General features: G+C 41.4%; 1 protein-coding gene across 1 annotated transcript in view; it reads right to left on the bottom strand.

Annotated features, from left to right (window-relative positions):
- Positions 1-26,343, bottom strand: part of LOC126412720 (uncharacterized) — a 275,896-nt gene that overhangs the window by 180,511 nt on the left and 69,042 nt on the right. The gene's annotated exons all lie outside the window — the stretch shown is intronic.

The raw sequence follows: 26,343 nt of genomic DNA, 5'->3' as shown, positions 1-26,343 counted from the left end.
TATGTCATTTATTACGCTCCTCTTGACGATCAAATAGTTATGGCAAAGCGTTGAGTTCTTTCACCAACAGGATTGGAACTGGTTTCTGCTAGGTGGAGACCCACTACATTGGCACGCATTTGTGACCTCTGCTAAGGAAGTGAATCACTTCCTGAGTGACTGTAATCACCAGATCGCCTAGAAGCTCGATATGTCATTACTCATACTCTTTACTTTCTTTTTCACTGTTGCCGGATTGGAGTTAAAATTTTCGAACCTCTTCCATCAACGTTCTTTTTTAAAACATTATACGTATAAGAGTGTAGTTGCCACAACAGCCTATATTTGAAGACCACGATGTTATGCAATATGTACATGGAGCAAGCTATCAAGTGATCAAGGAGACTTTTGGAAAGGGAATTTGAATTCAAAAGGAAGAAATAAAAACTTTTATGTTCGGCGATGGCATTTCAGCTCCGTCGGTGACGGTGAAGGACTTGAAAAAGTATTTGCTCACTCTGGATACTGAAAAGAGTTTATAAGATGATCATTAACAAAAGTAAAAGGTAGTCGAATTAAATCAGGCGATGTTGAAAGAAGATTAGAAGATGGGATATCGAATGCAGTAGATGAATTTCGTTATTTTGGCGACAACATAATTGAAGATACTTGAAACAGAGTGGGTATAAAACGCAGGTTATCAATAGTAAAGTTTCTGAAAAACATAAATTTCCTGAAGTTGAACATAAATTTAAACGTTAGGAACTCTTTTCTGAAAGTGTTTGAGGTGGTATTTGAAGTGTAGATTTTTACGGAAGTGAAATGAGGGTGATAAACAGTTCAGACAAGAAGAGGACAGAGGATACTATAGGAGAATGCTAGAGAATAGGTGGATAGCTCGGACAACTACTGAGCAGGTACTGGATTAAACTGGGGAGAAAAGAAATTTAGGAAGAGATCTATTGACAGGACACATCCGAACGTTGTACTCCGCTTTCCCACGCTGTACTCTTGTCAGCCACTACTACCTGCTGTGACGTCGGTGAATAGTCACGACAGCAAACCATCACGGTCGCTAACATAGTTCACCAAGTATTAATGGTTCTTGTACGGATAGTGCTCTAATTACCACCTTTCCATTCAATGTTGGAATGCCGGTGAAGGAAATAAGAGCAGGCGTGATTATGACGTTGCCATTGCAATAACATTCCCTAGAAAACTCTTCATATCATGTAGCATTGTTTCGTGAACGTTTGGAAGCAGAAGTCAGAAGGCTGCAATGGGTTGGTGGTGGCGTGTTTGTTGCTGCCACAAGTAGTGTAACCTGTCGCGAAATTGAAGTAGATAGTTCCTGTGAGTTAGTATGGGCAGACTCATTGTTACCAACCGGAATAAAATAATAACTGGATTCTTTTACCGACCTGCCAATTCAGATGATACAGTTGCTGAAAGATTCAAAGAAAACTTGAATTTGATTCCAAACACATACCCGACTCATGCGATTATAGTTGGTGGTGACTTAAATTTACCCTAGATATGTTGGAGAAAATACATGTGTAATTCAAGAAGGTACTCATAAATCATCATCCGACGTTGTGCTAAACGCATTCTCTGAAAATTGTTTCGAGCAGTTAGTTAATGGACCCATAAGAGTAGTAAACGGTTGTGAAAACACAGTTGACCTCTTAGCAACAAATAAACCTGAGTTAATGATGATCATCAAAACGGGTACAAGGATTAGTGAATACAGGATTGTCATAGCGAAATTAAATACTGTAACCCCCAAATCCTCAAAAAATAAACGAAAAATATACCTATACGAAAAGCAGATAAAAATTCAGAGACAATCTCCACTCCTTCCAAATGAATGATATAAGTGTAGACCAGATGGGGCTTGAATTCAGAGAAGTAGTATCGGTAGCAATTGAGAGATGTATATAAAATAAATTAACAAATGATGGAGCTGATCCTCCTTGGTACACAAAACGGGTCAGAACACTGTTGCAAAAACAACGAAACAAACATGGCAAATTTAAACAGACTCAAAATCCCTGAGATTGGCGATCCTTTACAAAAGCTCGAAATTTAGTTCGGACTTCAATGCGAAATGCTTATAACAGTTTCCACAACGAGACTTTGTCTCAAAACCTGGCAGAAAATCGAAAGAGTTTGTGGTCGTATGTGAAGTATGTTAGCGGCAAGAATCAATCAATGCCTTCTCTGCGCGACAGCAATTGAGATACTATCGAAGACATTGCTGCCAAAGCAGAGTTACTAAACACAGCCTTTCGAAATGTCTCCACAAAATAAGACGAAGTAAATATTCTAGACTTTGAATCAAAAACAGCTGCCAATGTGAGTAACGCAGAAGTAAATATCCTTGGAGTAGTGAAACAACTTAAATCATTTAATAAAAGCAAGTCTTCTGGTCTAGACTGTATACTAATTAGGTTCCTGATGCATTAGCTCCATACTTGACAATAATATACAACCGTTTGCTCGACGAAAGATCCGTACCCAAAGACTGGAAAGTTGCACAGGTCACACCGATATTCATGAAAGGTAGTAGGAGTAATCCACTAAAAAACAGGCCCATATCGTTAACGTCGATATGCAGCAGGATTTTAGAACATATGTTGTGTTTGAACATTATGAATTACGTCGAAGGAAACGGTCTAATGACACACAGTCAACAACGGTTTAGAAAACATCGTTCCTGTGAAATACAACTAGCTCTATATTCACGTGAAGTGCTGAGTGCTATTGACCAGGGATTTCAGATCGATTCGGTATTACTTGATTTCCAGGAGGCTTTTGACACTGCACCACACAAGTGGCTTATAGTCAAACTGCGTGCTTCTGGAATATCGTCTCAGTTATGTGACTGGATTTGTGATTTCCTGTCAGAGAGGCCACAGTTCGTAGTAACAGACGAGAAGTCATCGAGTGAAACAGAAGTGATTTCTGCCGTTTCCCAAGGTGGTGTTATAGGCCTTTTGCTGCTCCTTATCTATATAAACGATTTGAGAGACAATCTGAGCAGCCGTCTTCGGTTGCTTGCAGGTGACGCTGTCGTTTATCGAGTAATAAAGTAATCAGAAGATCAAAACAAATTGCAAAACGATTTATAAAAAATATCTGAATGGTGCGAAAAGCGGCAGTTGACCCTAAGTAACGAAAAGTGTGAGGTCATATTCATGAGTGCTAAAAGGAATCCGTTAAACTTCGGTTACACGATAAATCAGTCAAATATAAGGGCCGTAAATTCAACTAAATACCTAGGAATTACAATTACGTGCATCTTAAATTGGAAGGAACACATAGAAAATGTTATGGGGAAGGCTAACCAAAGATTGCGTTTTATTGGAGGACACTTAGAAAATGTAGCCGATCTACTAAGGAGACTGCCTGCACTACGCCTGTACGCTCTCTTTCAGAATACTGCTGAGCGGTGTGGGATCCTTATCAGATAGGACAGACGGAGTACATCGAAAAAGTTCAAAGAAGGGCAGCAAGTTTTGTATTATCACGAAATATAGTGTCACTGAAATGATTCAAGATTTGGGCTGGACATCATTAACAGAAAGGCGTTTTTCGTTGCGACGGCACCTTCTCACGAAATTCCAATCACCAACTTTCTCCTCCGAATGCGAAAATATTTTGTTGACACCGACCTGTATAGGGAGAACCGATCACCACAATAAATAAGGAAAATAAAAGCTCGTACAGAAGGATATAGATATCCGTTCTTTCCGCTCGCTATACGAAATTGGATTAATAGAGAATTGTGAAGGTGGTTCGATGAACCCTCTGCCAGGTACATAAATTTTATTTGCAGAGTATCAGTGTAGATGTGTAGATGTAGAAATAGATTTTAGCAATGTAGGAGATAAGGTGACACATTAATTTCTTACTTCCGTTAAAGTGGCATTAATAAAAAAGCTTTCCTAAATTTTGTCATTACGTGTCTTTGCCTGTGAACATTAAATATATCGTTTTTACAAATGTTATCCACACTACATTACTGAGAATACATACGATATACTTGTGATTCGTCACATGAAGAGAGCATTACCATAATATGGGATCTGTGCAAAAATAAGCATGTTTTAGCAACTTTGTGTTCATCAAACACGAACAACACCCAACAGCCACAAACTTAACCTCAGTCATTAACGACAACCTTTAAATGACAATAATCGTCTCGACTGTCAGCGCACTGTTTTATTTATTTATCATCTCATGGCGTGTTTCGAGATAACCCAACCGTCATATCTGTTAAACTCAATATGAGGATATTTTGCCAGAGAATATTTTTATTCCGTCTTTTATAACTACAAGAAAATGCGAGTTTATTGAAGTAAAACGTCATCAGTGGTCTGCAATTAAAGATACTTACGTTCTGATTTGTTTTCTAGATCGAAAAACAGTTCGTTAACAAATTGTGGGTTTTTGCTTACGGCAATTCTGCTTGGCTATTTGCCTTCGTCAGCTAATGTTTGACAGCACGTCTTAGAAACCAACAATTTGTTAACGAACTGTGTTTCGAGCTAGAAAACAAATCTAATTGTCAGTATCTTTAATTACAGACCACTGATGATACATGACGCGTGTGGTGAGAAAATGCGCATTTTCTTGTAGTTGTAATGACGAAACAAAAATATTCTCAGGAATTATAAAGCAGCAACGGACAATATGGCTACATAAATGAAGAATTTAATGATATTTTCTTTTTATTTGATCTAATGTTGAGGTTTACCCGAAATATGTCATGAGATGGTACATTAAATTTTAAAAAATGGGCGTACAAGACAAGTGTGTTATTATTTAGTGTCAAAGATTGGCATAGATCCTCTGAGAGACTGTTTGTCTGAAACCTTTGAATTGTTCATTTTGAAATATTGTTATTTATCTGCCATCTTCCACGTGATGTTGATTTTAACTTTCTTGAAGCAGTAATAGCACACGGTCCCTGACTTCAGCCGTCGCACGGACGCCAAAATGGAAAATATTGAAATAAACGAAATCGGAATTGAAAAACAACTGCTATCACTTAGTAGCGGAAAAGCATCCGGACCAGACGAGATACCCTTAAGATTCTACAGTGATTATGCTAAAGAACTTGCCCCCTTTCTATCAGCAATTTATCGTAGATCGCTGGAAGAACGTAAAGTACCTAGCGACTGGAAGAAAGCGCAGGTCGTTCCCATTTTCAAGAAGGGTCATAAATCAGATGCGAATAATTATAGGCCTATTTCGCTTACGTCAATCTGTTGTAGAATAATGGAACATGTTTTGTGTTCTCGTATTATGACGTTCTTAGATAATACAAATCTCCTTCATCATAACCAACATGGATTCCGCAAACAGAGATCATGTGAAACTCAGCTCGCCCTATTTGCCCAAGAAATTCACAGTGCCGTAGACACTGGCGAGCAGATTGATGCCGTATTCCTGGACTTCAGGAAGGCATTTGATACGGTTCCGCACTTACGTTTAGTGAAAAAAATACGAGCTTACGGAATATCGGACCAGGTTTGTGATTGGATTCAGGATTTCCTAGAAGAAAGAACACAACATGTCATTCTTAACGGTTCAAAATCTGCAGATGTAGAGGTAATTTCGGGAGTACCGCAGGGAAGCGTGATAGGACCTTTATTGTTTACAATATACATAAATGACTTAGTTGACAACATCGGTAGCTCCGTGAGGCTATTTGCAGATGACACGGTTGTCTACAAGAAAGTAGCAACATCAGCAGACTCGTATGTACTCCAGGAGGACCTGCAGAGGATTAATGCATGGTGCGACAGCTGGCAGCTTTCCCTAAACGTAGATAAATGTAATATAATGCGCATACATAGGGGCAGAAATCCATTCCAGTACGATTATGCCATAGGTGGTAAATCATTGGAAGCGGTAACGACCGTAAAATACTTAGGAGTTACTATCCGGAGCGATCTGAAGTGGAATGATCACATAAAACAAATAGTGGGAAAAGCAGGCGCCAGGTTGAGATTCATAGGAAGAATTCTAAGAAAATGTGACTCATCGACGAAAGAAGTAGCTTACAAAACGCTTGTTCGTCCGATTCTTGAGTATTGCTCATCAGTATGGGACCCTTACCAGGTTGGATTAATAGAAGAGATAGACATGATCCAGCGAAAAGCAGCGCGATTCGTCATGGGGACATTTAGTCAGCGCGAGAGCGTTACGGAGATGCTGAACAAGCTCCAGTGGCGGACACTTCAAGAAAGGCGTTACGCAATACGGAGAGGTTTATTATCGAAATTACGAGAGAGCACATTCCGGGAAGAGATGGGCAACATATTACTACCGCCCACATATATCTCGCGTAATGATCACAACGAAAAGATCCGAGAAATTAGAGCAAATACGGAGACTTACAAGCAGTCGTTCTTCCCACGCACAATTCGTGAATGGAACAGGGAAGGGGGGATCAGATAGTGGTACAATAAGTACCCTCCGCCACACACCGTAAGGTGGCTCGCGGAGTATAGATGTAGATGTAGTTTACGTTATCGTACCATATGTCATTCACAAGGCGTTGTAGACATCTAGGATGGTCTGTGTACAATCTTTCTAAATCAGATCGCCTGTTTTTGAAACGCATAAACCAGTCGTAATTCTATGCCTGGCCTAATTCAAAAGCAGGTTTCAACAGATTTAGCATTCCTCCAGCGGTTTCCCCAACTATGAAACAAAACTTAATACAAGCATACTGCTCTTTCAAGTTAACCATCGCAAAGCCTATAACTCACCCAAACAGGACGATGGAAATACGCCCCCCCCCCTTCCCCCGACCTCCGCCTCCTCTCTACAACTAATCAAATAACCGAGCTCGTAACCACTTGCTGCACTGCTTCTGAAAGCCGTATGGGGAGACACCGACCAGTGTTTTAGTCGAGTCACCATTTGCGTGCAAAATTCAGATTTAGGAAACTTTTGGATACTACCTCGTAGTTAGCGAGCGATCGCGTCGGACATCCTTTTGTCTGGGTAGTGCATCACCTCGACGGGGCATGGACTCGACAAGTCTTTGGAAGTCACCTGCAGAAATGTTGAGCCATGCTGCCTCCATAGCCGTCGATAACTACGGAACTGTTGGCGGTGTAGGTTTTCGTGCACGAACTGATCTTTCAATTATGTCCCATGAATGCTCTATTAGATTCACATTGGGCGATCGCTCGAATTGTCCAGAATGTTGTTCAACCCAATCGTGAAAAGTTGTGGCCTGGTGACATGGCGCATTGTCGTCCATAAACATTCCATCGTTGTTTGGCAACATGAAGTCCAGAAATGGCTGCAAATGGTCTCCAAGTAGCTAAATATAACCATGTGCAGTCAATCATCGGTTCATGCCAAACCATGTAAATACAGCCAATACCATTATGGAGGCTGCGCCACACTCGAACCCTACCATCAGCTCTTAGCAACTGAAAACGGACTCATCTGACGATGTCACTGTTTTCCAGCCGTCTGGGGCCGAAACGATATGGTCAGGATCCAAGGAGAGTTCCTGCAGGCGATGTCGCGCTGTAAGCAAAGGCACTCGCCTTGGTAATCTGCTTGCTGTAGCCCATTAACGCCTAATTTCACTGCACTGTCGTAACGGATACATTCTTATTACGTCCCACGTTGATTTCTGCTATTATTTCATACAGTGTTGCTTGTTTATTATCAGCGACAGTTCTACACAGCTGCCACTGCTCTCGGTCGTTAAATGGCGACCGTCGGCCACTACGTTGTCCGCCGTGGTGATAACTAAGACCTTAAATTTGGAGTTTCGACACACTCCTGACACTGTGGGCCTCGATTTCTGAGACTGAATATTTCATGCGTGTAGTTCCAACTAACGTTCCGCCTTCGAAGTGTTCTAATTCCTCTCGCTTTACCGTAATAAAGTCGAAAACATTTCTACACGAATCACCTAAGTATAAGTTACAGCTACGCTAATGCACTGTCCTTTTATAATTTGTGTATGCGATACTTATACTGTATGCGAGGTGCTACAATAAAGTAATGAGACTGATTTTCTTTGCAAGATGTGGCAACCCTGCAGCCTTGCATAGACACAATATCTTTGACCTTGGTCTATAAGCTGCTTCTAGTCCAAGCGCCACATCGATGCAACTGCTCAGTCGTGAGTTGTCCTGTAATAAGTTAACACCTGTTTGTGTCTCTCGTCACGGAAATGGAACCGCATAATATTGCGCAACAGTATACCATTTCTTTTTGCGTTAAATTGGGTGAAAACGCGACGACAACTTACAGTAAGCTTCAGAAGGCTTTGGGCGAGGAGGTTATGTCAAGACCACACGTTTTTCGTTGGCATAAAATGTTTAGTGAAGGCAGAACGAATGTTGAAGATGAAGACCGCAGTGGACGACCATCAACCTCACGGACGGATGTCGACTTGGCCAGGGTGTGTGAACTCGTACGATCTGATCGAAGATTATCCATGAAAATGATTGCAGAAGAACTGAACATCAATCGAGAAACGGTTCCTCTAATAATAACTAAAGATCTGCATCACGATAATGCGCCATCCCATACTGTTCTGTCAGTACAGCAATTTTTAACCTCAAAACAAATTTCAGCACTACCACAGTCACCTTATTCACCAAATATCGCTCCGTGCGTCTTTTTTTCTATTTCTAAGAGTCTAAATGGTGGTGAAGGGACACCATTTTCAAACAACACAAGATGTCCAAAAAGCTGTGAGAAGGGTCTTGGAGGATGTTACGGAAGATGAGTTCCAGAAATGTTATCATCAATGGCAGAAGCGCTGGAAAAAGTTTGTTCTATCAGAAGGGAACTACTTTGAACGAGACAACACTAAACTTGACTAAAACGGTAAGCAACATTTTTTTCACATCAGTCTCATTACTTTATCTTCGCACCTCGTACATGTGGATATTGCTAGCGCACGACTTTTGAGACCCCACTGTATTTGAGATTCGATCTGATTTTGTAAAAATCCGTGTCATCGGCAAACCAACGAGAGTTGTTGGTCCTGGTTGTCCCGGGACGTCGTTAGTGTACGAAAAGGATTTTATTGCTGGACTCCATGTGCCAAGCGTAGCACCTCGCACAGAGTCACGGTCCAACCTACGTAAGAGCTGAAGAAAGAGGATACAGACACGCTGCCAGGTCGCACCGCAACGCCGCGTTGTACAAGGATACACATCTGAGGAAGACGCGTCGCCGCCGCTCCACATTTCTATGCGGGACGCAGTGTGGGAGCCGCGGCAGCCCAGCTTATCTGCGATGTCTGTCGCCGCGTCGCGGTACAGAGACGTCTCGGCTCGGCACAGCCAGCAGATCCCCGACAGAGATGCCACCCTGCGGTTCACGGCGCTTACTCATACCACCAGTTCCACGAATGAGAGACTGCTTATTGCGAGCGACATTGAACTACCCATCACAGATTTTATTTTTGTGAATCCAAAGGTACTTGTGAACTGCAGCCAGGTGATGTCGACTTCTTGGCACGACGTTTCGGCTGACAAGCAAGATCCATCTTCAGGCACTATTTAAAAAAGTCGTAGGTTGCACAATGTTTTTTATTAACCAAAGAACGACGCGTTTTTCCCGGATAGAGCATCATCTGATTATGTTAAAAAACCAAAAATTCTCTGCCAAAAAGCATCCGTCAAATCAGAATATTTGGTTTTTTTTTTTAACATAGCCTGATGGTGCCCTATCCGTGCGAAACGCGTCGTTCGTGAGTTAATAAAGAACATTGTGCAAGCTACGACTGTGTTTCAAATAGTAGCAACAATAAGGATGCTGCACAATCACACCAAGATGAAATTGCATGGTTTTTTCCATCTCTAGATATTTTTGTTTATTGAACTGTTAATTAGACCGTCCAGCTAAGAATGCTTTCTATGCTTTCACTCAAGAAATTTTACAGGCATTAAAAACGAAATAGCACCGGTTGGCTTTCCTGTTACCTAACTGTGGTATTGTACTGTGTGAATTACGGTATTCTCCTAGATAAACAGAGGTCACATGGAGTTGATGGTATTGCCAACAAATGGGTAATGTCATACTTTCGCAAAAGAACACAGAAATGTGTACTTAATAATTCCACCAAGGTATTCGTGGAAAATTCTTCTGATTGTTGAGGAATGACTTATGGGGTTCCACAAGCGTCAAACTTAGGACCAGTACTGTTTCTCATATACGTAAACGATGTTAAGTCTCAAATACAAAAAGCAAAATTAGTTCTTTCTACGGATGCTACTAGTATTGTAGTCAGTCCAAACGTACATACACCATTAGAAAAAATGTTAAATAATGTTCATAAAAATATTATTGAGTGGTTTCCTGCAAACCGCCTCACCCTCATTTTTAAAAAAAAAGTACCACATAGTCAGTTCTGCATGCCTAGCAGCAGTGCACAAATGATAAATGTAACACTTGGTTAGGGAATAATAATTAGGGTTGGAACTTCAAAAATTTTAGGTGTTCATATCGATGAGAATCTAAACTGTAAAAAACATATTCTGGAAATCCTACCACCTTAGCTCAGCGACATTACTGTTTCGAATCACAGTAAATCTAGGGGAGAGACAAATTAGTAAGTTGACTTATTTGACGTATTTCATATGGTGTAATGTTTTGGGGGAACTCAACTTTAAGAAAGTGTTCATTGCTCAGAAATGTGCTATAAGAACAATATGTGGTCATCGCCTACAATAACCATGTAGACATCCGTTTAATAAGTTAAAAATTTTAACTACTTCTGCACAATAAATTGATTCCATCACGAAATTTGTTGTAAAGAATCCACTGCAGTTCAAAAGCAACAATTATGCACATAATTATAGAATCAGAAAAAATTGTATTAATTTCTCCACATTAAGGTTGTCTCTAACATCAAAAGGCGTACACAATACTATCACCAAAAGCATTGATCACTTACTCAATAACATAAAATGTCGGACAAACAGCAGCTTTAAATTTGGAAACAAAAGGAAAAGCTTCTACTTGTCACCTACATCTATTCGGTACAAGATTTTCTGCGCAATGCCACCACGAAAATTTTGTATCACTTACCCAGTGATACAAAATGTCTGACAAACAATAAAGTTAAAATTTGAAAACCATCTGTAAAAATTTCTAATTGACAGCTTCTTCTATTCCGGAGAAGACTTCTCATTTCTGTAAAGTGTAAAAAGTGCTGGACTGGAAATACTGATTTACATATTTAAATAATATAATACACGCGCAAACACACTTGTAAATGATCAGCATGTAACCATATATACATATCAATCAGTTATGTGAATCATAACGTGTAGGCCTTCACGGCAGGCATCTGAATTAGTTAAAACTACCGCGGTGAGAGGTATAAAACTTCATCTCCGTGACGTTTCACGGTTAACTCTCGCCAAAATCTTAGTGGCAGAATTGTACCTGGAATATCGCGTTGAGAAACAATCCCCAGATGAGGCTGACTTACTTGTGATGCGAAAGGCAAATGTGATGATCATGTTCCATTCGCTTGTCCTGTACTGTGTGTGTGGCGTGAGTAATGCAAGTTTTGTCGTATTTTGTAGCATAATTTGTTAGACTACTTTTTTCGTTAATCCTTTAGCGAATTGAGAAGAGCAAGGGTCTTCCATGAGTCCTAGACTTAGTGCTACAATGTTTGAGGGTGAGTCGATAAATTAGCCGGAAAGGAGGTTGGCAGCATCAGCAGCGTTCGTACCAACCTTAAATTTATTTTGGGTTTATACATAAACCCTCAACCAGTTTATTCACTTATCCAAACTTTTGACAAAGCCTTGAAACTCAGCGTATAATAACTCTTGTGGTAGCTGTCGCATCTAACAAGTGTTCTCTCGGGCTATGGCCTCATCGTCTTTAAACTGCTCCCCTCTCAGTTTTTAAGGGGCAAGCAGATGAAAATCAATTGGCGCTTGAAAGGGATCAACGATCCCTTGCTCACTGTTATTTACTGTGTATTCACACAGGTCAAGTGTAGCTCCAACGATCAATGATGTTTTTCAGTTAGCAGACGACCGTTACAGAAATGGCGTAATGTATGGAGTGTAAATGGACGGATTATGGCTATATCACCCACGCCGCGGGTACGGCCTCAGTAGAGAGACATAACTGCACTGATTAGTGAGGACAACGTACTTTTACAAAGTGTATCAGAATATAGAGTGGAAAATACCAGTGTTCGCGTCAACTGCGCCTACCTTTATTGAATTATAGTGTGGTACAGATCACAGTATTGAGAACGTGTGTGTATCTTCAGAAAAGCGGGTAACATTACTTTGCCCTGTGTTAAAATTAACCGTGGGTAATCCGCAAAACGAAGGAGGTGAATTACCTCGCATTGTTTCTAAAAAGGAATGCTGTACGTTGATGTTGTATTCAACTGGTTCCTTTCCAGTGATCTCGCAGCTTGCATGAGGCCCAAGAATGCATATTTTAATTGTATTACTACAAGTAAATAAGCAAAAAAGGCAGAAAAAAGACTTGTACCTAAGTAAAATAGGTTGGAATACACTGATTTACATAGCGCAACCTTAACAGTGGTTTTGATTACCATAAAACCCATTTTTTATCCTACATTATTACGCAACTAAAGTTTCTTTGTTGAATCTCTCTTGATAAAAATATATTTTCCTTAGCATTAGGCTCGGTTACAAAACTCAGACTTTGGGCTGCAGTATTATTGTATATATTTTGGCAATTACTTAACCGACAAATTACATTTTTATTAAGCTTCACTGATCTTGTCAGTAAATAGGAATAGGCATCTAATCTGTTTTGGAAGACGAGTCTGTTCTTTATTCATATAATTGATTATGAATAAAATTAGCTTTCATTACAGCTCTTAAATAACAACGGGTCTCTTCAAGCGCTACAGCAGCTTCACATGCAAGAATGCTCGCTATTCAACGTTATCCATCGCCAGCCACATGGAAGTGGTCTGTTATACTAATTTTACTGCTAACGGAATAATAAAGAAAGACAGCAAGAGGAAAGGAACTAAGTAAAAGAAAAGGAAAAAAAAGGAAAATCTTACATTAACTAGTAAACTGGGACTGTTCGGGGGATGCTCGAAGCGTTATCAATTAACTGTTTGCATAATCCCTGCATCTGTCTCGTTGTGTGAATACGGGCATTGTCAGTCAGAACAACCACTCCGCTGTCACAAGTGCAACTTGTTTGCATCCCGATGGAAACATTTTGGTTTTTTCTTGTGTGTTGGGGGAAGGGGAGTCGGGAGAGGGGATACGATGATGCTTCCACTTTCACTGAAGTAGGCAGTCATTAAGCCGTCTATCGTCCGCTGTAATTATCCTCAGTATGAAACCCTTCCCTTCTTTACAGCAGCGCCTGAGGTCTTGCAGCTGTAGATGCATCCTAGTCCATTTGTGCTCTAAAACTAATTAGCGAGCACCCAACGTGCACAAACGTAATGAAAATTCAATTATTCACGTTTGATGCTCTGCGAGAGCAATCCACGATCCACGACTTGTCACGCGAGGGACTGCGTGCTTCAGTTTCGTCCATTGTTCGATTCCTATAACCAGTTGAATACAGCAGACCGTGAAATAAGTTTGTCACTATATAAATACGCTTTCCACGCGAATGTCTAGTCCGTTGGCCTACTAATAAAACCGTTTTCGTGTGTTGTAGCTGGGTACAGTGCTGTAGCGTGCCTGTCGTTTTGCGCTAACTGCACTTTATTGGTTTTTGACGGCGAAATTCTGTGTACTGACTACCACCCAGTCTATGCTGCAATCTTTCAAAAACACATGCGTGCGAAAATTGATATGGTATGCTTAGTGATTCACCCTCGAACGAATAATCAGAGCAATCAGATAGAATTTTAATGGCGCAAAAGGGCGAAGGCGGGAAGGAACATTTGTCGTAACCAAAACTCTGTAGCGGAATGGGGTTGGCCCCGGTCCTTGCCTTTAGGAGGCAGCGCTCTACTAATTACGTTGTCCAAGCACGTCTCACGGACCGACTCAAAGTTCAACTAACCATTAGTTCCTTCATCTCTCTTCCTAACTCCATTGATGCTCTGTCTCCCACGATACTGTAGGGCTGTCAAGCCTGGGGGGAAGCGTACAGCAGAAAGTTCGACCTAGGTTAACGAGACGCAGCCTCACTCTTACGAAAACATCGAACTGGAAAATTTTTTACAGACAAAGCAAGTATCAAGCGCATTACTGAAAAATTCGTGGGGAAGTCTATTTAGATTTTGTAAGAGCGTGTATGTTAATATCCATGTCATCAATGAAAACCCCTTCATAGTCACAGGCGACACAGCCATGAGTGGATCCCATACAGAAAAATCATTCTGTGAATACTCTGCCGCAGCAGGGTGAAGTGTATACGATGCAATCAGATTATGATGAAAGGTTACATGTTGTCTGTCAAAAGAATTCGTGTGGCATGATCCGCTGAGAACCCGCAAGGAGTACGCTCGACCGCTCACTCGAAAAGGGTATTTATCCAGCGCTCACAATGGCCACTTCCATGCGATGGAAGTTAATGTCGTATGTGCATTTGTATCGTGTAAATAAGTGTAATGCCAACGGCCTTGTCGCAGTGGTAAAACCGGTTCCCGTCAGATCACCGATGTGCTATCGGGCTGGGATAGCACTTGGATGGGTGACCATCCGGTCTGCCAAGCGCTGTTGGTAAACTGAGGAGCTACTTGATTGAGAAGTAGCGGCTCCGCTCTCGGAAACTGGCATACGGCCCGGAGAGCGGTGTGCTGACTCCATGTCCCTACATATCCGCATCCAGTGCCCCATGTGGGAGCCGGTTGCTGTGGCCGAGCGGTTCTAGGCGCTTCATTCCGGAATCGCGCTGCTGCTACGGTCGCAGGTTCGAACCCTGCCTCGGGTATGTATATGTGTGATGTCCTTAGGTTGGTTAGGTCTAAGTAGTTCTAAGTCTAGGGGACTGATGACCTCAGATATTAAGTCCCATAGTGGTTAGAGCCATTTTTGAACCCCTTGTATCTGAGGATGACGCGGCGGCCGGTCGGTACCGTTGAGTCTTCATGGCCTGTTGGGGAGGAGTTTAGGTTTTAGTTATAGATGAGTGTAATGGACTGATGTGGCGTTATGTTTGTGTTGTGTGATGATGAGAGAGGGGAGGAGCTAAATCCAGGAGCGGAACATAGTCTACTCCTCTCGAAAGCACCACGGGGGCCCCCTGGCTTAGCGTCCGCCACACGACAGGCGGATCACCATCAACAGTGTCACATACCCTCATTTCATGACAGCATGCGTAGATGTTTGGAGTTTAATCCAAGATATTGGAGCGGACATATGATAACGGTATAGATGTCATACGCCGTCAACTTTCGAACCAGTTTAATTCAGTGTCGAGCGCCACTGCTCATACGTGCGTCTTGACTTCGGCTATGGAGGTGCACAATTAGACTCTTGAGAGGACGGTACCGAAACAGCATATAAGCAACGAAATATAAGGGCCTGCTGAAAAGAAATGCCTTCGAACTTTTTACGTCAAAACTCTTAAGGCTTTTTAATCAAAACAAACTTTATTAACATTATATATCTTTATTCTTCATGTCAACATATTTATATCTCAACATAGTCATTCTTGTACGAACACATATCTCCGAATAAGAGAGTAGTTTGTTGATACGATCCCTGTAGAGTGTTGGACTTTCTCACGGAGCCACACACTCACCGCTACTTCCACTGCTTCGTCACTTTCAACTTGAACCTCTCGAATGTGTTCTTTATGTTACGGAAACATATGACAATCAGATGGAGCCGAATCGGGACTGTGTGGAGGGACGATCGATGACAGTGTATCCAAGGCGTCTGATTGTTGCAGATGTTGCAGCGTTCGTGCGTTGTCTGGCGTTGTCTGAAGGAAAGGCTGCAACATGTGTGGACGAACTATTCGAATTCATGCTTTCAGTTTTATGAGGGTGTCGCAGTACCGTTTACACTTAACGCTGGTGCCTTTAAGCATGTACCACATTTTGAACGTCCCAGAACACTGTGAGCATGGCTTTGCTTGTTGATTATATGATCCTGTAGTTATTTTGGCGTCGCTGATCCCTTGTGGCGGAACTCCACTGATGCTCTCTTGTTCCCGGGGTCAAAACGATAAACCCAGCTTCAATTACCTGTCGCAATGCTATTAAGGAATCCGCTCCATCCGCGAAAGAAACTGTTGAAAGATGTCCATTCTCTTCTATTTCGTGTCAGAAGTGAACATTCGAGCCATCAACGATGCACACAGTTTACTGTGCCGTAGCTCTGCTATGATGGCCAGCACAGGCTCTCCTGATATGCCACTCTTGCCTGGGGGCTGTGGCTGTGTTATCCGACGGTTTTCTCTGATGTCTTCATCAACCTAGTTCCGATGAGTCTCGTTGGTGGCCGTACGCCATCGTCCACTCTGATCATTGTCACACACGTTAATATTACACTACTGGCCATTAAAATGGCTACACCAAGAAGAAATGCAGATGATAAACGGGTAGTCATTCGACAAATATATTATACTAGAATTAATATGTGCTTACATTTTCACGCAATTTGAGTGCATAGATCCTGAGAAATCAGTACCCAGAACAACCACATCTGGCCGTAATAACGGCCTTGATACGCCTGGGCATTGAGTCAAACAGAGCTTGGATGGCGCGTACACTTACAGCTGCCCATGCAGCTTCAACACGATACCACAGTTCATCAAGAGTAGTGACTGGCGTATTGCGACGAGCCAGTTGCTCGGCCACCATTGACCATACGTTTTCAGTTGGTGAGAGTTCTGGAGAATGTGCAGGCCAGGGCAGCAGTCGAACATTTTCCGTATCCAGAAAGGCTCGTACAGGACCTGCAATATGCGGTCGTGCATTATCCTGCTGAAATGTATGGTTTCGCAGGGATCGAATGAAGGGTAGAGCCACGGGTCGTAACACATCTGAAATGTAACGTCCACTGTTGAAAGTGCCGTCAATGCGCACAAGAGGTGACCGAGACGTGTAACCAATGGCACCCCATACCATCACACCGGGTGATACGCCAGTATGACGATGGCGAGTACACGCTTCCAATGCGCGTTCACCGCGATGTCGCCAAACACGGATGCGACCATCATGATGCTGTAAACATAACATGGATTCATCCAAAAAAATGACGTTTTGCCATTCCTGCACCCAGGCGCTCCTGTTGTAAGTAGGCTGTTTAGGTTTTTTTATTGGTAACGCCACCTCTGTATGAAAATCACTGGCTGTGCTGTGTGCAGTCTGTGGCTGCTTTGCATTGTTGTAATACTCGCCATTGTAGTGTTAGGCAGCTGGCTGTGAACAGCGCGTAGCGTTGCGCAGTTGGAGGTGAGCCGCCAGCAGTGGTGGATGTGGGGAGAGAGATGGCGGAGTTTTGAAATTTGTCATGAACTGCTATACTTATATATGATGATATCAAGGTAAATACATTGTTTGTTCTCTATTAATATCTTTCATTTGCTAACTATCCTTATCTGTAGTTAGTGCCTTCCATAGTTTGAATCTTTTATTTAGCTGGCAGTAGTGGCGCTCGCTGTATTGCAGTAGCTTGAGCAGCGAAGATTTTTGTGAGGTAAGTGGTTTGTGAAAGGTATAGTTTAATGTTAGTCAGGGCCATTCTTTTGTAGGGAATTTTGAAAGTCAGATTGCGTTGCGCTAACAAAATATTGTGTGTCAGTTTAAGCACAGTCATGTATAATTGTTCAAAGGGGACGTTTCACTGTCTCTGATGCAGCGTCAAGGGTAACCGCAGCCATGGTCTCCGAGCTGATAGTCCATGCTGCTGCAAAACGTCGTCGAACTGTTCGTGCAGATGGTTGTTGTCTTGCAAACGTCACCATCTGTTGACTCAGGGATCGAGACGTGGCTGCACGATCCGCTACACCCATGCGGATAAGATTCCTGTCATCTCGACTGCTGGTGATGCGAGGCCGTTGGGATCGAGCACGGCGTTCCGTATTACCGTCCTGAACCCATCGATTCCATATTCTGCTAACAGTCAGTGGATCTCGACCAACGCAAGCAGCAATGTTGCGATACGATAAATCGCAATCGCGATAAGCTACAATCCGACCTTTATCAAAGTCGGTGATGGTACGCATTTCTCCTCCTTACACGAGGCATCACAACAACGTTTCACCAGTCAACTCCAGTCAACTGCTGTTTGTGTTTGAGAAATGTGTTGCAAACTTTTTACATGTCAGCACGTTGTAGGTGTCGCCACCGGCGCCAACCTTGTGTGAATGCTCTAAAAAGCTAATGATTTGCATGTCACAGCATCTTCTTCCTGTCGGTTAAATTTCGCATCTGCACCACGTCATCTTCGTGGTGTAGCAATTTTAATGGCCAGTAGTGGAGCATCAGTCGTTGCTTAATTACAAAGACGAGCAACCCAACGTCACGCACTAATGATGTGGATACAATCATAACCGTACACTAACTTTATTCTTCTACGGATCTCAATTGGAGGCTCGTTTCCTGCGGTCTGAAAGTCGATTACAGCACACTGTTCCTCACACACCAACATAATTACGTTACACACAGTCATGTTACACGCTGCTGCCCTCTAGCGGCGGAGTGTTGTAGCTTCCGTCAGCGAAGCAGGAAAGTCTGTGGAGTAATATGCATGAAAAGTAATACCTCAACCGATAATGAGAACAGGTTAAAAAAAATTCGGAGGCATTACTTTTTTGCACACTCTCGTAGTATTCGTGAGATATCCCTTTCAGAGCCCCATACTTAACAATCGTGTACATCCGCTCGATCGACAAAAGATCCATACCCAAAGACTGGAAAGTCGCACAGGACACACCAATATTGAAGAAAGTCAGCAGGATTAATCGACTAAATTACAGGTCCCTATCATTAACGTCGATTTGTAATGGAATTTTGTAACATATATTGGGTTCGAACATTATGAATTACCTCGAAGACAACGGTCTACTGACACACAGTCAACATGGATTTAGAAATCATTGCTCTTGTCAAACACAACTAGCTCTTTACTCATACGAAGTGCTGAGTCCAATTGACAAGGGATTGCATATTTCTACATTTTCAGAAGGCTTTCGACACTGTACCTCACAAGCGGCTCATGGTGAAATTGCGCGGTTATGAAATATCGTATCAGTTATCTCACTAGACTCACGGTTTCCTGTCAGAGAGGTCACTGTTCGTCGTAACTGGCGAATATCATCGAGTAAAGCAGAACGACTTCTAGCACTCCCCGAGGTAGTGTAGGCACTCTGCTGTTCCTTATCTACAGCGTTAGTCATTAACTATTGCCACCTAGTAGCTGAAAAGTTTGTGGGACGAATGTTGCATGGAACAACGGGGGCCATAATATGACGTTGGTTTGTTCTAGCTAGTTGGGGCCGCGTCAGAGATATTAAAGTCAACGTTGTCTTTTTAAATGGGAAGCTATCGTTTGATACTTATTTTCTGATAGCGGCTATTGAGACGAATGCAATGATGTGTGACAGTAAGGTCAACGAAGGTCACAAAGGTGGCATGAACTCCATTTATAGAAGGTGTTCGAAGTGATGTCAATTGGTATCAGTGCAGTGCTGCAATCTTCTTATCATGGATTGAGTGGTATTCCTTATCACTTCGGCACTTACCAAAGCAAATGCTCTGATAATTCTTCGTGCAAGTAATGGGTATTCGACGAAACGGTGTATCCAGGTAACGTGTCATTGACATGTAAACACCATTAAACGGTTTCGCAATACAACACCTATAGGAACGGTAAGGCTAGTATCGTCGAATCAAGCGAATGTGAATGACGTATTCCTTCGAAGAACGCCTCGATATGCTGCTGATTTACGGAGAATGACAATGAAATTCAGTGAGACCTAGAGATTGATACGCTGAAAGATATCCTCAGTGTATTCACCCCACACGTCGTACATTTAAATATGTGTATGATAAATTGAGAACAACTGGATATTTAACACATCGGAAACATACCCGGCAAAGAAAAGTTACTAACGAGGAAACGGAAATTGGTACTCTTGCCACTGTATGTAGAGATCCTTGTGTTAGTTCGCGTCAAATCGCAAGGGAATCTGGCATGGGCCAGACTAGTATTGTTCGTGTTCTGCATCGCCATAAATATTATCCTTACCATATCAGTCTCCATCAAGAATTAACTGGTACGAATTGTATGCGGCGCACTGAACTCTGCCGATGCCCGCAACTTCAGATTCAGTGGGATTACACATTTATTAATTTGATTTTATTTACTGACGAGGCTACATTCACGAACCATGGAAATGTTAATCTGCATAACATCCATTATTGGCCAACTGAAAATCCATATTGGCTGCGGCAAGTAGCACACCGAAACAGTGGTCGGTGAATGTATGGCATGGGATTCTGGAGGACAGAATTATAAGTCCCTATTTTATCAAAGGAAATCTTAATGGTAGGAAGTACACCACATTTCTGCAAGAAACATTAGGTTTGTTATTGGAAGAAATACCTTTAGGAACAAGGAAAACAATGTGGTATCAGCACGATGGTTGTCCGGCACATTTTTCGCTGATGGCTAGAAATGAGTTGCAGAGACAATTCCCAAATCGTTGGATTGGACGCGGAATAGACGTGTGGTGGCCGGCTCGTTCGCCAGACCTGACGCCTATGGATTTTTTCTTGTGGGGATTCGTAAAAGACATTGTTTATAAAGACGTTCCAACTACACCTGAAGATATGTGAGAGAGAATTGCCAGAGCATGTGCTTCGATGAGTGCCGATGTGATAACGAGTGCCAGTCCATGCATCATAAGAAGACTGCAGCACTGCATTGATACCAATGGTCATTACTTCGAACACCTTCAGTAAATTGACGTTCGTGTCACCTTTGTGATCTTCGTTGACCTTCAGAGATTAGTCTCGATAGTCGCTATCAGAATATAAGTACCAAACTATAGCATCCCATTTAAAAAAACAAAGTTGACCTTCATATCTCTGACGCGACCCCACCTAGCAACAAAGAATCAACGTCTAATATGATCCCCGTTGTCCCATGCAACATCTGTCATACAAAATTTTCAGCTTCTGTCATATTTTGGGAGTTATTCTAGGTGGCAATAGCTAGTGACTCACCCTCTATATAAAAGATTTAGGAGACAATCAGCTGACGTGTTAGGTTGTTCGCAGATGATGTAGTCGTTTATTGTCTAGTAAAGTCATCAGAAGACCTAATAAATTCAAAACTATTTATAAAAAGATATCTGTACGGTATGAAAATTGGCAGTTGACCCTAAATAATGAAAAGTGTGACGTCATCCACATGAATGCTAAAAGAAATCCGTTGAACTTCCGTTACACGATAAATCAGACAAATCTAAAGGCCTTAAATTCAGATAAATAGCTAGGAATTACAAGAACGAATAACTTAAATGGGAAAGAACACATACAAAATGTTGTGGGGAAGGCGAACAAAAGACTGCGTTTTACTGGCAGAACAGGATATGTTATGACATCAACAAAAGAGACTGCCTGCACTACGCTTCTCCCCCCTCTTTTGCAGTACTGCTGCGCGGTCTGGAGTCCTTACCTGGTAAGACTATCGGTGTACATCGAGAAAGTTCAAACAATTATCGAGGAATAGGGGACAAAGTGTCACTGACATGATACAGGATTTGAGGTGGACATAATTAAAACAAAGGTGCTTCTCGTTGCGGCGGAACCATCTCAAGAAATTTCAATCGCCAACTTTTTCGTCCGAATGCAAAAATGTTCTGTTGACCGCGGCCTATATAGAGAGAAACGATCATCCTAATAAAATACGAAAAATCAGAGATATTACGGAAAGATTTGTTCGTTGTTTTCCGCGCACTGTTCGAGATTGGAATAATAGAAAATTATTGCAGAGGTGCTTCGATAAACCCTCTGCCAGGCACTTAAATGTGATTTACAGAGTATCCACGTAGATGCAGATGTAGACCTACGCTTGAGGTGACCAACGCCAACCCGTTAAGTACAGTCATCTATATTTGGTTCATTTTTCGCACGTTATGTAATTTAAGAGTATATTAGGGACCCCTACACAGTTAAGACGCAGCAATAATATATTTAATGTTTTTTTGGATACAAGGCTCTCACGCAGATGAAAGAAAAAAAACTTGCACGATCAGCCTAGAAATCAAGTATGGCTACCGAAAGCGTTTACCAGATCCGTAGAGTGTAACCCGTAACTTAAATGCAAATGAAACAGGTCGGAAGGAAAAAGGCCATACACATAAATGACGGAGTGTTTTGTCATTAAGCCGACCGCGAAATTCCTCTTATTGCCTGAAATGACTTAACTTTTCAAAGCAATACTGAATTTTTCATTTGTCGTGCAGAGTAGAGTGTAAAATTGAAATGAAAGAAGGTATATCTATTTAGTGAAGAATGTAGAAGTTTTCAACGGGAGGAATTTAACACGAACATTGTACTGAACTCTTATGTTCAGTCGTAAAAGAGATAGTTTTATGGACATGAGGATCACAGAAAAACGGAGTTAACGCTTGTTATGTGTTACTGCAGACGACTAAAATTCATGGGTCTGAATTCTTTAGTGGAGCAATGGGACAGGGTTCTAATTTCCAAGAGGTAAACATCGGGATGTGGCTAAGCCACGCCTAACGACCATTGGTCAGTGGTCGGAAGCCCGTTAATCCGGATTATCCCTTCTGCCCCCAATCCTTTTTGTCCGTTCCTTGCTGGGTAGTCGTTTCTTCCGGCGGCGGTGATCGCTGCATTCGGCAAGATTACGGAGACCGTAGCTCACCTGAATGGTTCTTATATTAACATACATTGAAAGTAGCGTATTAGAAATGTACTTGGATGTTCCGCATATATTTTCTGAACAGCTAGAACATTATAAGCGTATGCGAGCTACATCATGCGAAATTCACTGTATTTAACAGGTGTTGAAGACAAAGAAAAGTCATTCCTTCCTCTTCGCGTGTTGTATGAACGATTTTAGTAAAGAATTCATTGAGGCATCATTCTGAGTATTACGGAAGCTGCGAGATTCGTTGTACGACATTTATCGCTGCATGTAACTATAAGGGTCCAATGGCGGTAAATTTTCTAGCAGGTATAAGCCGTTGCTTGTCCTTGTCTCATGCAAAAAAAAAAAAAAACTGATGCCAAAAAGTAGTGTAATTTAGCACTTCAGACTATGTAGTGGGAAGTGTTTGTAGCTAAAGGGTAGTGTACATAAGTACACCTGACTTTTTTGATTGGTAACAAAAAATTCATAAATTTTCTTCATGACTACTTTGCAGATGACATGCTGTCAAAACAACAAAAACAGCACAAAAAACCGATCTGCGAAAGTGCATTTTCACTAGCAATGAAATTTTCCGGCGAGAAATCGAAACATACAAAACAAAATTCACGTTTTATAATTTTCAGGCTCGCAATAGATAAACGATCATAAACTTCATATTAAAATTAACAGAAGTGAAATAGGCCCACAGAAGATGAGACATAGGTTTCTACACAGGTCTCTGTGAATAAAAAGAAATAAATGGTGTTTTACATAAGGCGGAGTTAAAAAAAAAAGCAAATTTTCGGTCTACTAAATGATATTAGAATCACATGAAGGTATTCGCACTAGAGATCGTTTCTACAGTATTTGCTGTTGTTACACATGGGGTTCTATTTGTGCATAATTTACAAATATTTCTAGCTCTCCATATTTTAAGTGGTTTTTAATACACTTAAGCTATTTGGAATATGTAGTTGATCGCTCAGTTGCAGATTTTTATGGCAAGTAAAATTCTACATATTTTTAAAGCTAGTTGCATAGCTTGTGGACAGTTACGACAAACATAATTGGTTGTTTACCATCTTAAAACATTACTATGGAACCTATGACATTTACAAATTAGCTAAGTTTCGTGAATGTCTTCACAATTTAGCGTGGTCTGAAGATGGTAATTTGTGTTAGATTCTAAAACCTTCATCTTCAAAATGTATTTAACTTGTAACTGTTTTTTTACTGATGTTGGTTAGTAGTGGAGTAATTACTTCGCAGGCAGACGACTAAATACACTACAGACAAGATTATATCGGTTGAAACGCTGTTAAAATTTAATAGAATATTTGTTTCTGGGTAGATGACCAATGTATCTTTGAACATGTTTTCACATTTGGAAATAACTTATTTTGAGAATAGCTGCGGCACGTAAAACGCGAATATCATCATTTAAAAAATTGGGTAAATAAATTTATTAATCTTCTGTAGCAGGGCTGACTAGAGGTAAAAGTCTGAAAAGTCATTCAATGTACAACGCTCTCCCCTAGATAACATTGCTATGGAATTAGAGTAATAACGGGAGAAACGACATTGTATTCGTAAGGAATTTTAATGTAAATTTTAATGATTGCAGTAGTACTATCATTTGAATTTGAATCATTGTACTGTTAAATACGGCAACCAAAAAGGAAAATTACTGTCAGTACTGAAAGAAAATGTAGTTCCAAGAAAATGACTGTCATATCTGTTGGAGCAATTGACAGGCGTTTGAATTTAATTGTGGAACGTTCAAGATGGCCGGCCGGCCGCTGTGATCGAGCGGTTCTAAGCGCTTCGGTTTGGTACCACGCTGCTGCTACGGTCGCAGGTTAGAATCCTGCCTCGGGTATGGATGTGTCTGTGATGTTCTTAGGTTAGTTAGGTTTAAGTAGTTCTAAGTCTAGGAGACTGATGACCTCAGATGTTAAGTCCCACAGTGCTTAGAGCTATTTGAACCATTTTTTGAGATGATAAATGTTAAGAGAGTAAATAACAAGAATTGTACCATAACTTTCGAAGATGCGTAGTTCTGAATTGCTATTCATTGTTACTCACTTCCCAACGCCTGTTGGCACATCTGCTTCAACTGATACATGATAAGAGATAGTTGAAATATATTATGATACTAAACTTTCTATCTTTCCACAGAAAGAAAAAAAAATGTGAACAAGGCTAACTTCTTCGCCAAGGAAATACAATGTAGATTGCATCTCGTGTTCACGAAGTGGAACGTTTGATGTTCCACGTACCATGAGGCGCTCTTCCTTCCTCTCTCGTGTTTAATTCTTCCGTGTCGACATTAGTAATGAGGCGTGCGAAACTTTGCTGTATATAAGTCTCACGAGAAGTAGGGGGCAGACAGAGAGAGAGATGGAGGGATTGGGTGGGAGGGGCAGGGGGAGGGCATACGGAGAGGGAGAGAAAAAACCCGCGAAGACATACAGCTACGCTTCGTCTAGTCCGATACTTATTACAACCACTAGACAGTTTGATTCAGGGCCGCTTTCCGTGACTTTATCCTTTAACAATCGACCTTATGATGACAGATTTTTCATATATGTAATGGAATTTTCCTACGATTTACGAACTCAGACATGTACATGGAAGTTTTCCGTGGTAGTTATTCCATGGTTCAGGATGCTACACTAGTAGCAGTTAACTGCTGAATCTCCTGCATATTCTGGACTTTTGAGCTTTCCAATATACATCTGTAAGGTTTTGTGATCCTACATTTATTTTTTTAAATAACAAAGATATAAATTAAAATTAATAAATAAAAATTTGCCCACCTAGGGTGAAATAGAAATTAAATATCATAAATTAGCATTAGAATAATTTTCGGCTATGGTAATTACACTACGATACCTTGTTGATGGTCACCAAGGCGGCGATGACCGTTAGAGAGGCTCCGATATCTGAAGAAGGACGCCAGTGGCGCAGGTATACCTTCCTAGCAGGTAGGTGGCGGCTAGGACCAGTCAGGTATAAGTCATCTATCATATCTGGAGAATTCTCTCAGAACTAGCTTGCAAAACAGGCATAGCTCTTTGTGGTATTGGGTGTCTAATGTGCCAGTACGAGAGTGTGCTATTCTTCAGTTTTTTTAATGGGCACGAGATTTACTGAGAAAGCGGCAAGGTCATCTAGCTTCACTCTTGTTTATGTCCTGGAGCGTCCATGTAGTTGGTATTCACAGTTTTTGTAGATATTTGTTCACGTAGTCGTCAGCTTCCTTCGAGATGTGCCTGCAGCAACACTGTGCTCTCTCGTTATACAGGCGGAAATTGTTTGTTATTCCATGAGTATAACGCTTGATGCAAATTTACTGCGCTATGCAGATGGTTTTCTGACAATCGCGGCTTGCGTTTCCTTCTTAGCCTCCATGTTCAGCCGATAATTCACCTAGTGAATCTGATGGTAACATCTGCTGAGTAATATCTGCTGAGTCGTTGAAGCGGCATCATTTTCCTCTTCAAACTTCTTCATTGTCCGGTATTTCGATCCCTCT

This window comes from Schistocerca serialis, chromosome 7, assembly GCF_023864345.2.
Source record: "Schistocerca serialis cubense isolate TAMUIC-IGC-003099 chromosome 7, iqSchSeri2.2, whole genome shotgun sequence".
Taxonomy (NCBI): Eukaryota; Metazoa; Arthropoda; class Insecta; order Orthoptera; family Acrididae; genus Schistocerca; species Schistocerca serialis.
This window is presented reverse-complemented; position numbering and strand designations above follow the sequence as displayed.